The sequence below is a fragment of the Cyprinus carpio genome, chromosome B13 (assembly GCF_018340385.1).
Source record: "Cyprinus carpio isolate SPL01 chromosome B13, ASM1834038v1, whole genome shotgun sequence".
In the NCBI taxonomy this organism is placed as follows: Eukaryota; Metazoa; Chordata; class Actinopteri; order Cypriniformes; family Cyprinidae; genus Cyprinus; species Cyprinus carpio.
The window spans coordinates 28,304,929-28,318,840 of record NC_056609.1 but is presented as its reverse complement, the minus strand read 5'-3'; the positions used below and the strand labels follow the sequence as shown (position 1 = coordinate 28,318,840).

Below are 13,912 nucleotides of genomic sequence, written 5' to 3'. Positions count from 1 at the left end.
ATATTATAATTTTTTATGTCATCAGCATTAGAATTTCAGGCTTTAAACACAAACTGGCAAAACAAAAAGCATGATAGAGAAACCTGCATTTCCATAAATAAGAGCTCAAACCACATCCTTCTTCCTGCCTGAACAGCTGCTCAACACATTATAGGGTGAAATTTGTCTAAATGTTTCTCAACTACATTCAAAGTCACTATTAAATGATGAGGGCTGTAAGGGTATAATTATCTGCTCTGACAATAATTCGATAATTCTTTACTAAACAATGCAACTTGAAATTCAATCACAATTCAGTTCAAAATTACTTTGGTGTGGTCAAAAATTATTTAAAAACAAAATTATTTAAAGTCACACCAGATTTGGATTTAGTGAAATCTCCTTAATCCGAGTACCATTTCGCAAGCCTTTCTTTAGTAAAACTGAAAAACTGAATTAACTTTCTGTAGCTGAATCATCACAAACCCAACCGACCCATTGCATATACTCTGAATGCAATGCAAGTCATAGTCTGGGTAAAAGCTGTCTGTATGCAAAACCATGTACTTCAGGAAAAGAATTGCCATGTGTCATACATTTGGTATTGCTATTCAATTGCATTAAATGATCATTTAAGATTGGTAAGACTGTGTACCTCGACTTAATTTTATTAGTTTAGACTCTGTTGTGCTTATCCCCAAAACAATAATTATTTTCTTAACACATCATGCCAAAGATGTGTTTTTTGGCACACACTCACCTGTCCTCATTAGGGTGGACTTGCCTCCCAGTTTGGCCCGGTGTACCAATACACACAGGCGGGTCAAGTCGCTTTTCACATCATCATCATCATCATCATCATCTTCACCACCAGGGCAGCCAGAAGATGTCATTGGGGATGAAAGTCATCCACCGAAGAAGGTCTGGTGGTGACGCAAGGGTGCCGGGCCACTCTGAGGACCAGGAAGGGGCGTGACTGAGACCCGTCACCCGGGAGGACGATCTCTGGTCTGGCCATGGGCCCGTCGCCGCTCTGGCTGTACCGGGACATGCTCAACAGCACGTCTGCAGAGGTGGAGATGAACAAAAACATATCATTGTGCATTTTATTACAAATATCACTAATTTTTTCAGTAAGCATGGCATTTATAATTATCTTAACCTCAAATTCTGGAAAAAAGTCAAACTTTTATATTAAAACTCAGTTTCTAGTAGTAAATGGTATAGACACACCGGACTCAAATTTACAAACAAGTGTTTTCGCTTGTAAGAGATTTGACACCCTGACTTGGTGTAATTGCGCAATGGCAACCATTCTGTGACCCCCCCCATTTTCCCCTCCCAATGCCAAGTAATGCAACATGCTGCTAAAACTTTTGAATTAAACTGAATTCATTTAAATGCACATCAATGAAAAACCAAAAAAAGATCATTAGCGAATTACACAAACCCTGTATCCTTGATTTCGAATGTAAATGTCTGACTTTTTAAAATGCAGAGTTGCAGGGCAGTGGAATGAAAAAAAAAAATGAAAAAAAAAATCAAAAAAGATGCATTTTAAATTTTTTTTTTTTTTTAAGCATTTAACTTTTTAACTCTCCTGTTAATGACCAAGATGCTGCAAAACATGTCTTCCATTATCAGCTTATTTATTTACACAAACCTTTAAAACCATTTTTAACAAGCTGTTTTTTATCAGCATTTTATTGAGCATGTAACTGCATTGGTAACTAACTCAAATCAACACTTTGACCAGCTATCCATAAAGAAGAGCTACATAAACTACAGCCTAAGTTCAAAAAACGCTTATTTTCAGATTGGAGTTGAAAGATTATGAATGAATCAGCATTTATGCAAAATATATTAAAAATAATGTATATATAATATATATAATAAATTTAAAAAAAAATGAAAAACAATGTGTTCTCTTCTCCTTTTTTGTTTATCAACATAGTTGGAAGTTTAAACGAACTATAGAGTTGATTTTTCTTACCAAGCACAGCCATGCACTCAACCGCTGTCTGCCAGTCTTTGCAATTCTTGTCGAAATTGTAGAAGAGTCTTCTCATGCAGTCCTTCAGCGCTGCGTCTCGTTTGTCTTCCCAGCTCTGTAGCTCTGAAAACAGCCGTTCAATCTCCTTAGTCCAGTACCGTTTCCAGCCTTTCTTAGTGGACCTCACCTCGTACTCCTCTGGCAAGCTTCTCTCGGAAACACTGTCTGGAACTTCGAGCTGGTAGGCGGTGCAATTTACCTGTCCCCCAATAAAGAAAGATTGTCTTACAGCCCAGTCGTTCTTTCTGTCGGTCCAGGTATTCCTGCAGGCCTCTCTCACAGTCTTTTGATTCCAGTTTAAGGCCTGGTCGTACTCCGGATCGAAGCCGGCCTTTGGCGTGATGACGCCTGTGGTGAGCCGTATCCCAACGTTTGACAGGCCGTAGCCCCAACGTTTGAGCTCTGGCGAAAGGTCTGGGAAAAGCCCATCTTCGTTTTCAGTCCATAACATCACCAATCAACTCAAACTTGAAGCCTTCCGCAGCGGGCTCCATGATCGACACGATTTCTCTCATAACTTTCATACATTTAAAGCCCTTCTCGGAGCGCGGCGAGAAAGTCGGGCGAGTCTTGCGTTTGCTGTAGACGACTTCTTCGTACAGAAATGGCTCGGGAGTCTTGATGGATCCTGTCCTTTCCAAGGAGTTACCCATGCTGTGCGATCTCTGCTAAGCATGTACTTTGTGTTCGAGATCCGGAAGCTTTTTTAGCAGGTCTGTCGACTTCGGTCGCTTGGGATGATGCGCCCATCAGGTCCTCCACGGCATCTAGGCGATCTCCAATAGGAGGATGGATTGCAAAGAGGGGCTGCAGAGCGCATTGTGCTGTGGTAGCAAGCCGTGTTGCCACAAGGGAGTGCAACACGTGGTCCAGTCGCGTCAATAGTGGTTCCCTCAGGACCTCCAGTTGAGCTGTTCTGAAGGATCTCAAGGTTAGCAAGGGGTCACTCCCATCCAAAACCATTCGTTGCGAGTCTGGGCAAAGAAACACGAAGCTCCTCCAGCCCCTGCGTCCATCTAGCAGGGTCGACAGGAACACTACTCCTCAAAGTTTCCCATTGAGAGAAGCTCCTTATCCACTAGACATTTCTTCAAGTAGAACATGCATCCGCCAAATGCAGAAAGAGCGAGTTCATAACCCGTTTTTGGAGTGAGACTTAAAGGCAGATCGGCATTCTTGACGTCATTGCTTTTAGAGCGAGGCAACACTGATGCCTTTTTCTTCGTCGCTTGTTGGGGCTTTCCGTTGAAGTAGTCTTCCTCCTGCGAGGACCTTGAGGGGTCTTCTGCCGCAATCCCAAAACTGGCGAAAACCAGCATTGAGGCCTTCTTGTTAGAAGTTGACGACAAGATGGCTTTCAATTTTTGCAATGTCGTCGGCTGACGGGGTTTTGCCCTTCTCGTAAAGCACCTGGGCTGGAGAATAGTGTGCCACCAGCAGTACGCCAAACGGGACAATGCCGGTTCATCCTGGAATTGACCGATATGGGAAGCGCCCCACGATCTTGAAAGGTGTCGAACGAAACAGACCCCGTAGATGTGTCCCTTGTCCCGCGCTGTCCCTCCTCGCGTCTTCTCTTTAACGCTCAAGAGATACCTTGCTTAGAGGTTTCAGTAAGGGGCGCCGGGGGGGTCGAGGCTACACTGTACGTCTGAGTCCCCCTCGCGTGATGCATTCGGCAAACCTCCTCGGCTTGACGGACGCACTGGAATCGAATTTAGTGGACGCGACGCCAAACGTCCTTACATTCCGTGCTTCCATCATTATCAGGGGTCTCGGTCTGTTCCCCTCGAGCCACTTTGTAGCCCTTTTGCACGGGCACGTCTGAGAAGCGTCCAAAGCCGATTTCGGGGGAAGCCAGCAATGGAGCACCAACTAACCCTCATGAAGGTAAGAACCGAGTGTGCGTTGACTCCGGATCACACGCGTCCATTTGTGGTAGAGGCTCGTTAGAACTTACACAGGACTTTGTAGACACAGAACGGTATCGAAACATCTCAGTACTTCAGCTGCGCACCGCGGCGCATCACCAGGCGTCATCCTGTTACCAAGGAACATCTTCTGAGTACATATAGAGTCGTAAGGGTCGTAGTTTTTGCGGTCAGACTGACGTTTGCGCTGTGGCATTCCTTTCCGTCCTTGCCGTCTTGCAGCCACTCGAGCTTCTCGTGGTCCCCACACAGTTGCTCCTCCACTCCGTTCCCGTTCTGCAACCGTGCCCGCTCTGACTTTTCGAAGTTGTCCGGTGCCGAGAAAGCAGAAAGTCCGAGATTTGGTTGTACGGATGCCACTGATGAAACAAGTGAGGTGGATCGTTTTGTGGATCTGGTTTGCTCTTTGATTAGCAGGCTTTTCTGAAGGACGTTTGCGCTTCAACCGGTTTCACAGGGCTGTTCTGGTTCTTTCCTTCCGGCTCGCTTTCTTCCTCCTCCGCAGACCCCGCTGCTCACGCCCTCCTTCGTCGTCCTCATCACTGCTTCCCTCCCGCCTGATCCAGGTGTGAACTCTTCAAACCGGAGTCAATCGCTGTCAGACGCCACCCACGATTCGGCGACGCTTCGGCTTTTGGACCTTTCATTCAGCTGCAGCACAGAGGACGAACGTCGACTGGGCTTCGCCTTTTTCTTTAACCTCTTCCTCAGACATTTCTGCATCTGATAAGGTTGATTTATCAAAGCTACAATAAAACATTACATAATGACATTAAATAAGTAAACACAACTGAATGTGAACAATGCTCCATCGTAATGGACAAAAGGATTAAAAGTGCCACATAAGAAATTATAAGTACGGTGATTTTTTATTTCAGAAATTGCAAACTGTGAACCACATTGCTCCTATATTTCTTAGAAAACGCAGAAAGAAGTTATTAGATGGTTTCTTTGGTAGACAAAGCTTGCATGTACACACAGAAACACTTTGTTTGATGAACATGAAATGATCAACAAGTCAATATTTTCCTCTTTGAAATTTACCTATAAAGGATTTAAAGATTATTTTTGTTTGTTATGTGTGACCCTCGGACCCAAAAACCAAGTCATTACCGTCAATTTTTTCAAATTGATGTATGGTTTTGTTAGGATTGGCGAGTATACAATTATTTGAAAATCTGGAAATCTGAGGGGTGCAAAAAATTCTAAATATTGAGAAAATCGCCTTTAAAGTTGTCCCCCCCCCCCCTAAATGAAGTTCTTAGCAATGCATATTACTAATCAAAATTAAGTTTTGACATATTTACGGTAGAGAAATTTTACCAAAATATCTTCATGGAACATGCGCTTTACTTAATATCCTAATGATTTTTGGCATAAACCGAAAAATCTATAATTTTGGACTCATATAAGTTATTTTTGGTATTGCTACCATACATACCCCAGCAGACTTCTGAAGACTAGTTTTTGTGCTCCAGGTCACATTTGTTCATTCCCCATAACTTGTATGACTTTATCTTAACAAATTAAAAGAGAAACATGTTGGTAAATGTTAATCTTGCTTTTTTTACATTCCATGAAAAAGTAGCTACAAAGTTGAGCAAAGAGAGAGAGGCAGTTTTTCAGTAAATAACTAGATTGTGACTTACCTCTCCTCCTGGTGCAAAAGCTAATTGCATGACTTAAATGTTGGAATATAGAACCCAAGTCGTATAAACTGACTTTATGTGCTTTTCTGTGTTGTGATTGGCTGTAGACACTATGTTAATATTAAGAAGTCACTCATACAGATTTGGAAAGATCTAAGACGAACGCTTATTTAATTTTTACTGTCTTTTATTATTTGAATATTCAATTTTACTCTAGTGTTTGCTCACCTCCATATCTTCGTCATCCTCCTCTTCGTCACCATGAAGGATCCATGCACACGGACTTCTCAAGTCATCCTGCTCAGGACTGTCCTTACATCGCCACCGTCCGCCAGCTCCATGGCTGTTACGGATCACAGGCTTACCGCCCTGAACAGGAACACCGCCGCTCTGGACTAATCTTTGGCATCTGAGCTATCAGGAGCCTTGACCCCCGCGAAAGACACTTGTAAGCGCAAGGTCAGAATTAAATATTTTACGTCAACATTTGACATAATTGTCTTTTTATACTCTAACTATACTATATTTGGAGAATAAAGACCTGTTCACCTTGATACTCTCGTATTATTTTTGTGTTAACCCATCCTCGGGTTGGTGTGTTCCGTCGAAGAATTGTGAACGGTGGGAGTCTTTGCTCTCGTCCCACGCGGACTCCCCTCATCTGCTGTCCGGTGAGGGGCTGAGGATAACAACTCATACAGGCCACCGGGATGGGCCTTCCATCTTGGCCCAAACCAGAGCGCCAGCGCTAAATACGGATGACGGTTCTCTGCTGGAGAGAAACAAAGGCCTTTGGGTGAGCACATTCATTCAAAATAAACAAGCGCAGAAAATCACATATCCAAGACTAAATTATGGTACCAAATCTCATCTAACTTCATTCATAAAAAGTCATAAAACAAAATATATTCAATACTTAAACACTTGAAATGTTGTTTGTGATCACTTTTAGATGCAGTACAACATGCCACACTGACTAAAAGTAAGCGATTTGTAAACAAGTATGACATTAAAGTACTATTCCGTTTTTTATATTAACCCCACAGAGTAAACATTAAATATAGTTCATTTAAAAAAACACTTAACAAACCAATATATCATGCTTAATTAAAATGATAACTGGTACCCAGTATACTGCCGCCCGATACTATATTACTAACGTTACATACTAAAATAACTTTACTATAATGCAAAACACTGTAAATAAAAATACCCAATAATGTCATAAAAAATAAATAAAAATGCTTTCAGGGTTCTATACACTCGTTTTCGCCTCATATATATTACATTTCGACATACGTTTATATAGCACCTAAGTTAATGTATTGATACTATTTTATGAGTAAACGATAACTGCAGAGTAGCGGATTCTTTAACGTAAAGTATGCTTGCTATGGAGAATTTTTGTAACGGACGCTCGGTAAAAACGTGCTAGAAAGGTCTACATTTTCGTCCTCATAACTATGTTAATCTATTGCATATATTAGTCCTAAAATTAATGTATTATTATTTTAGAGACTACTGTATAAGCGGGCTTTTTTAACCTATGATTTTAACGGACTTTTGGTTGCTATGGAGGATTTTTTAACGGACGCTACTATTGGTCCAAACAAACTGGCTAGGAAAAAAAAACGTCTGGGAAACTTGATCCATCCCTTCCACAAAATCTCCCGCACAAATACGCAGAAGTACACGTGGAGTTAAATTTTAGACACAGTCCTTCCTTTAAAATTTCCATAATATAACCTCTGACAGGTGCCACTAATCTACACAATTTCCAATTATTTAACTAATACTTGCAAAATGTAGCGCGGCAGCGTTTTAGTTTTGGTCACGACTCACGAGTGTCCAAAACAATGTAACGTCCAACCCCCGTGTAACGTGACTTCTCTGTTACAGCCACTAAATAATGCCATACATTAATTTAGCACTTAAAAGTTTAACATTATATTCTAGGAAATGGACTTTGCAATAAAAAACTAAATGTTAATTCGCACGGCACACATCAGGTCCAAAACAGTACGACTGTAACGGTAACGTTTACGATCTCACTTACTTGTAAACACAATTTTAGTTGCTATTGCATTATAGCAAAGATTGCTTTTAAAGTATATTTCTGTACCGTTACGTACTGACTAGTGTCACCATAGCGTAACAAGTAGTTACTGGTGAACGTTACCTCTCTTGTTGCCACTGACCTGCTTTCTCCTCCCGAATAGTTTCGCTGTTCAGCTTTAGTTTGAGATTTGACGGGTTTTGGTGGAGTTTTCTTGCTGGTGACTTTGGCTTCTTCTTTGGGTGAGGTGTTTTGATCTGCTTCGCTGCATCTGCGCACTCCACTGGAGACGCGTTTAGATTTTTATGGCCTTCACCGCGGAGGCGGCGACTTTTCGTGAAGAAATTAAAAAGAGAGCTTTGCTTCGCCATCTCTCCAAAAGGGGTTGCTGCTGCTGCTATTTTAGTGTTAATTATTCAACCCGAATTCCATATTCCATAACCATGTTCCTGTCCAGCTCAAAGACTTGGAGAGATTGTTGATGTGGAGCTGAAAAAGCGTTCGCGGGGAGCGGAGGAAAACTCAAGTGCGCTGCCTGCTGTGTCGCGGAAAGGAAGAGCGACGAGAGGACACGGGCGATCGTGTGAGCTTATCCAGTTTACCTAAACGTTACCCACAGGGCTGACGTACCTGCTTTTATTTTCATCTAGGTCAGTTTTTTTGTAATAGTGTCTTGTAAGTGAGTGAGTGACTGGTATTATTGTTCAAGAATACATACATTTCCTATGTTTTCTACGTACAAACACGCGCTCTCGGCGGACGTCTTTGACGTTTGAGTCTACGTCACGTATTACAAAACGCTACGCATACAAAAAAGTTACGCACGCATTCTGTGTTAACCCCTGCCCCCTTTCCCCCCCCAAAAAACAAAAACAAAACGCAGAACCCGTGCTAACTAACGGAACAAAAACGACCAGACATTCGACATATAAGAGAGCGCTAGCCAGAGCCCAATCTTTAAAATATATCTGGAAATTTATTTATTTTTTGTTTTTATTGAGCGATATTTTTGCCCTGTGGACGTAGTAATTGTTTTTATATCTGATAAATGCGCATGCAAATCGATAGAGGCAGGCGCGAGCTGGTGCGAGCAACGCTAAATAAAACTTCCTCCCCAATAATCGCTATATTGTTATCACATCAAAACGTGTATTATGTATACAGTCTATGATTATTACAAGCGCGGAGGAAAGTAACGGGAAGGATAGTAATGTGCCCGGACCAATCATACAGTCGGCTGTTGAGCGTTGCGCCTGCGTCTTTGTGCCGCGGCGTCTCTGCCTATACACGCGACGTTCTGTCAAAACGCACGACGTCAAGGTAAAAACTTCAGTGCAAAAGTGTCTGTTGTATGGTCCCACAACGCGCGCAATTCATGTGATGGACTAGTAAAAGTTTATACCGTGAATGTTAATTTTCCCTTTTGCGTCTGCAGGGTGCAGTGTTGGCCCGCATTTAACGTCCCTCAACCAAATTTACACGACATCAACTCAAAATAAAAAAAACAATAAAAAAATAACTTAATAAAATATAAAATACAGTGGACTCTTAGACCACATTGAAAATCATTATTTAAACGTAACTGAATAGAATAGAAACATTAAAAAAATAATGTTTTAAAAGTTTGTAAAATAAAGTAATATTAAAGTTTATAGGATTATTTTAGTATAATTGAGATGATATTGAAGTTTTAATATTTTAAACTAATTTTTATTATTTTTTTGTATATTCTGTTTTATTAATTTTCGTTAACGTTTAGTAATTTTGCTTTTCCCATTGTTACTATAGTTGTTGTTTTTAAAAAAATTAAATATCATTTCAATATGTTGAAATTTTAAAATAAGTTAAAATGACAAAATATAAATGTTTTTATTATATGATCATAAATATGCATATGTTAAACTAAATATAGTTAAAATGTTACAGTTAATAAAAAACCATACTTGTTATATAAAAATATAATAAAAATATAAAATATAATAAAATACAAATATTATATAAAATAAAAAAACAAATATAATTTATCAATTTAAATTCAAATTTTAATTATATTTATAGTAAATCAAGTAACTAGATTTGCAAACTTGCTGGAAATCAAAATAAGCTTAAGCTAAAATAAGTTTTAAATAAGTTAATATTTGCTTTATTATCAGTTATTGTTTTCAGGTAACATTTTTTGTAGCTTTAATTAACTATAACATATTGTTATATTGTATATATATATCCCTATCTCTCTTTTTATATATTCTGCAGCATTTCTAGTTGACTAATCAAAAGTAAGTGAATTAGTGACAATCATGTGATCTCCTTCTACTGTGTCTCAAACTGTCATGCAGGTATAATCTGCGATTTGAACATTTTCATGAAATTAGACAAAATGCAGAATAGAGGCATCTTTTAGTGTTCTTGGATTTGAAGAATAGACTTTATGGATTTGAATTTGCATATGCAATACAGAAACATCAGGATTACAAAACAAGGGTTAGACGTTGTTGTGTTTTCTCATCAGTTGCAGTGTTTTTATCCCGTCTGAGATGTTCCTGGGAATTATTAACACTCTTGCTCTCTTGACACTGTATCGCGTGTTTCTGTGGCAGGAAGAGGTGTAGACTTCTTCATCAAGTCAGTAATCATCTTCAGGATTTTCGGTGTGTTCGGTAACACTGATTATTAAATCTGACAGACTGAAGTATAAGAGCACGACTCGGTAGCAAGCTGTGCTTTAAAGTGAACACTTTCTCAGCTACACGCTCTCATTTGTTTGGTCAGGATAATTTCCAGTCACTGTTGACTCTCTCATTAAGTCGTCTGCGGTGCTTGTGACTCCTTATTCTCACTATTCTTAGAGTCTAAGGTGGTTATCTGTCATGATGCATTGAATGTTTCTGTCTCATCTAATAACCTTGACACTTTGACTCCATGCCGCACCTTTTAGCACATGAACCTGTAATGCTCTATTTGAAAAAATTAAAAATCGATCCAATTAGGTGATTAGTGCATGTGGGAAAAGCGCATTCAAATACAAAAACAGTCCACAGAGCTCTTTGGCACATGGATATGAAAACTCTCATAACCTTTACAACAGGTAAAAATAACACACACCATGAGTCATTATTTATAGTCTGAATCACAGCCTTTTGCATCATAAGTTTCTGCTTAGATGTTAAAGATTGCATTTATTCTTTATATAAATCTTGGTGATTTAATGACTTAAATAAACAGTATTAGAAGATCAGAGGATTTTCCGAATGTTACAAGGAAATTATTCTCGCTGCACAGTGTACAAGCTTAAATGCTGCACGATCTATCATACATGGTCTTCAGAGACTTAATATAATTAATTACTATGACATAACTAAGAAATTAATAGGATATAATGACTTCATGTTGTTTTAAAATTAAGAATTATGTTTTCAAAATATATATATATATATATATTTATATAAATATATATTTATATATATATTTAAATATATATATTTGTATATATATATATAAATATATAGACATTTTGTAGTTCTGTGTTGTTGTCACGATTGAGTTTGTCTTTTGAGTTTTCTTTTCCTGTTTGCCCATATTTGGTTTTGTTCCTGTCCTAGCTTAATTCATTAGGTCACCTCCTGCACCTGTGTGGCCCTCATCAGTCGCCTCATTTAAGCTCATGCCTTTGTTCAGTGCGCATTGGTTGTTGTTTGTTACGGCTGTTGTGAGCATGTCTTCATCAGTTTGGTTTAATATTAAATGTTAGTGAGATTATCTTGGTCTTCGTGTGCCTTTCCTCGACCTGAGCGTGACAGTTGTGTCTGATATGAGTGAATATTAATGCTTTTCTTTGTTGTTTTTAAGCTGTTTGTTGCATCTGATTTTAAAAACGATGAACACAATGTGATCACGTGTGCGTTTGTTTCAGTATTGCTATTGTAAAATTTAAACTATTTAAAAATAAGTTTTCATTGCTAAAATAAACATAAGTATTAGATAAAAAATTGAAATTTAGAAAGGCTGCCTTGCAACTAACTGGAATAAAGTAAGTTTACTCACTAATAAAAATAAATGAAAGAAAAAAAAAAAAAAAAAATAAAAAAAATTAAAAAAAAAATATTACTGAAATAAACCAATTTTAAGTACTAAAATACTAAAATTTAAAAATAAATTAAATTTTAAAAAAATTACGTAGCCATGGCAAAATTACAAAAAATTTTAAAATTGGAAAAAAATGCTGGAAGTTTTAAAAGGGATAAAAGAAATTTTAAAATATTAAATAAAATTAAAAAAATGTTTGTTTTTTTATTTTTTTATAACACTAAAAAAACAACACGGGGGTTAAATCGAAAATTCATTTAAGTGCATTATTTCTTTATTTAATGTTTTTAGCTCAAAATGTCAATTTTATGGTTTATTGTTTTTTTATTAGGGGTCTTTCACCACTTTTTGCTTTCAGCGAGATTTTTTGGTTTTTTTTGTTTTCTGCCAACAGAATAATAACTCACTTTATGAGGGGTTTTTAAATGACCCTTTAAATACTCTTTTTCTCAAATGGTTTTGTTTGGCAATTGAAGTTTAATTTGCGTTTGTTTTAATGGGTTTTCCCTGTAGCAGTAAGAGACACACAGGCGCCAGGTTTGTGTGTGTAGAGGGAGAGAGGTTCCCCGTCCTCCTCGAGTCCTTCTGGTTCTAAGCCTTTGGGAGATGCTTCAGCCCGGAATGACTTCCCGTGCACTAATTCAGGGGAATTTTTTATAGAGAAAAATGTAGTTAATACTTAACTCGGGGTTCAGTCATGGCGGTATTGCGGGCCCTCTCAGTAAACTCTAGTTTTTTTTGGGGGAATTCACCCCCTTTTTGTTTTTGACCCAGATTTAAAAACCTGCAAAATATTTTCTGGTCATCGTTTAGTGAAAAGATTTTGGGGTGTTTTTTTCTGTTTGGCACAGAGGTCTTAAAAAAGCAGGCTTTAATAACAGTTTTTTTTTTAATATATTTACATACCTTAAATTTATTTTTGTTTTTATTTTTTTATTTTTATTTTTGTTTATGTTTTTTGGGAAATTGTTTTTATTTAAAATTTTTTTTTAAAAATTTTTTTTTGTTTTTTGTCATTTTTTTTGATTTTTTTTTTTCTATATAGTTTTGTTTTTAAAATTTTTTTTTTAGTTTTGTTTTTAAAGTTTTGAAAACAAGGTAAATAAATGAAAATGGAAATGTTTCTAGATGAATATTTTTTTATACATATAAAAATTTATTTTATATTTTATTATTATTAATTGTATATTATATTTTATTTTGTATTTTATTTATTTTTTTTAATTAAATGAAAATGAAGAAAAAAATCACATTTATTATTTTTTCAATAGAAAATGTTTTTTTCATGTCTATATATATTAAAAAAAAAAAAATAAAATATTATATATATAATAATAAAATTAAAATATATAATTTTTAAAAACCTTTCCAAACAAAAAAACAAAAAAAGTTTTTGGGAAACATTATATTTTTAATTTTTTAAAAAATTTCTTCTGCGCATCAGCCTGCCATGTATTTGATCAAAATACAGACAAAAAAATTATATTGTGATATATGATACAATTTAAAATAATTTTTGTAAATTTATTATACGTTAAATTATCATGTATATTTCTTCTGCAAAAGCTGATTTTTTAAGGATCATTATCATGATCCTTATAACTCTCTAATAGTGGATAGTCAGTATCAAAGGGGTTTTTTTTTTTTTTTTTTTTGGGAAACAGTTCGGCTGCGTAATATTTTTTGTCAGAACGGTGATTACTTTTTAGATAATTTTGATGAATAAAAAAAAAAAAAAAACAAAAAGGAAAAAGCTATTTTTAAAATATAATATTTTGTAATAACATATCACACTACTGTCATATTTGGGGGTCGTAGTTTTTTTCTTCTTTTTTTTAATAATCAATCCTTTTCATTCAGCATGATGGATGGTTAATTGGTAAAAAGTGATAGTAAAGAAAATATAATTATTGATATATATTATGTAGAATTTTTCTTTTATTTTGAATAAATGCAGTGTTTCTTTTTAAACGCTTTATTCATCGAGTAGATTAGACGCAGAACTGTTTCCAACACTCCATAATAAATCATAATATTAGAATGATGTCTAGATGAGCGTGTTGATAGACAGGATGTTACATGTTACACTCTGAAGTCGGGAGTAATGTGCTGAAAATTCAGCTTTGCATCACAAGGACAGACATTATTTTTTAAAAGTATA

The 13,912-nt window shown here is 36.8% G+C and overlaps 1 pseudogene; it reads right to left on the bottom strand.

Annotated features, from left to right (window-relative positions):
* Positions 1-884: 884 nt before the first annotated feature.
* LOC122139334 lies at positions 885-4,503 on the bottom strand (annotated as a pseudogene).
* Between the last annotated feature and the right edge of the window lie 9,409 nt (positions 4,504-13,912).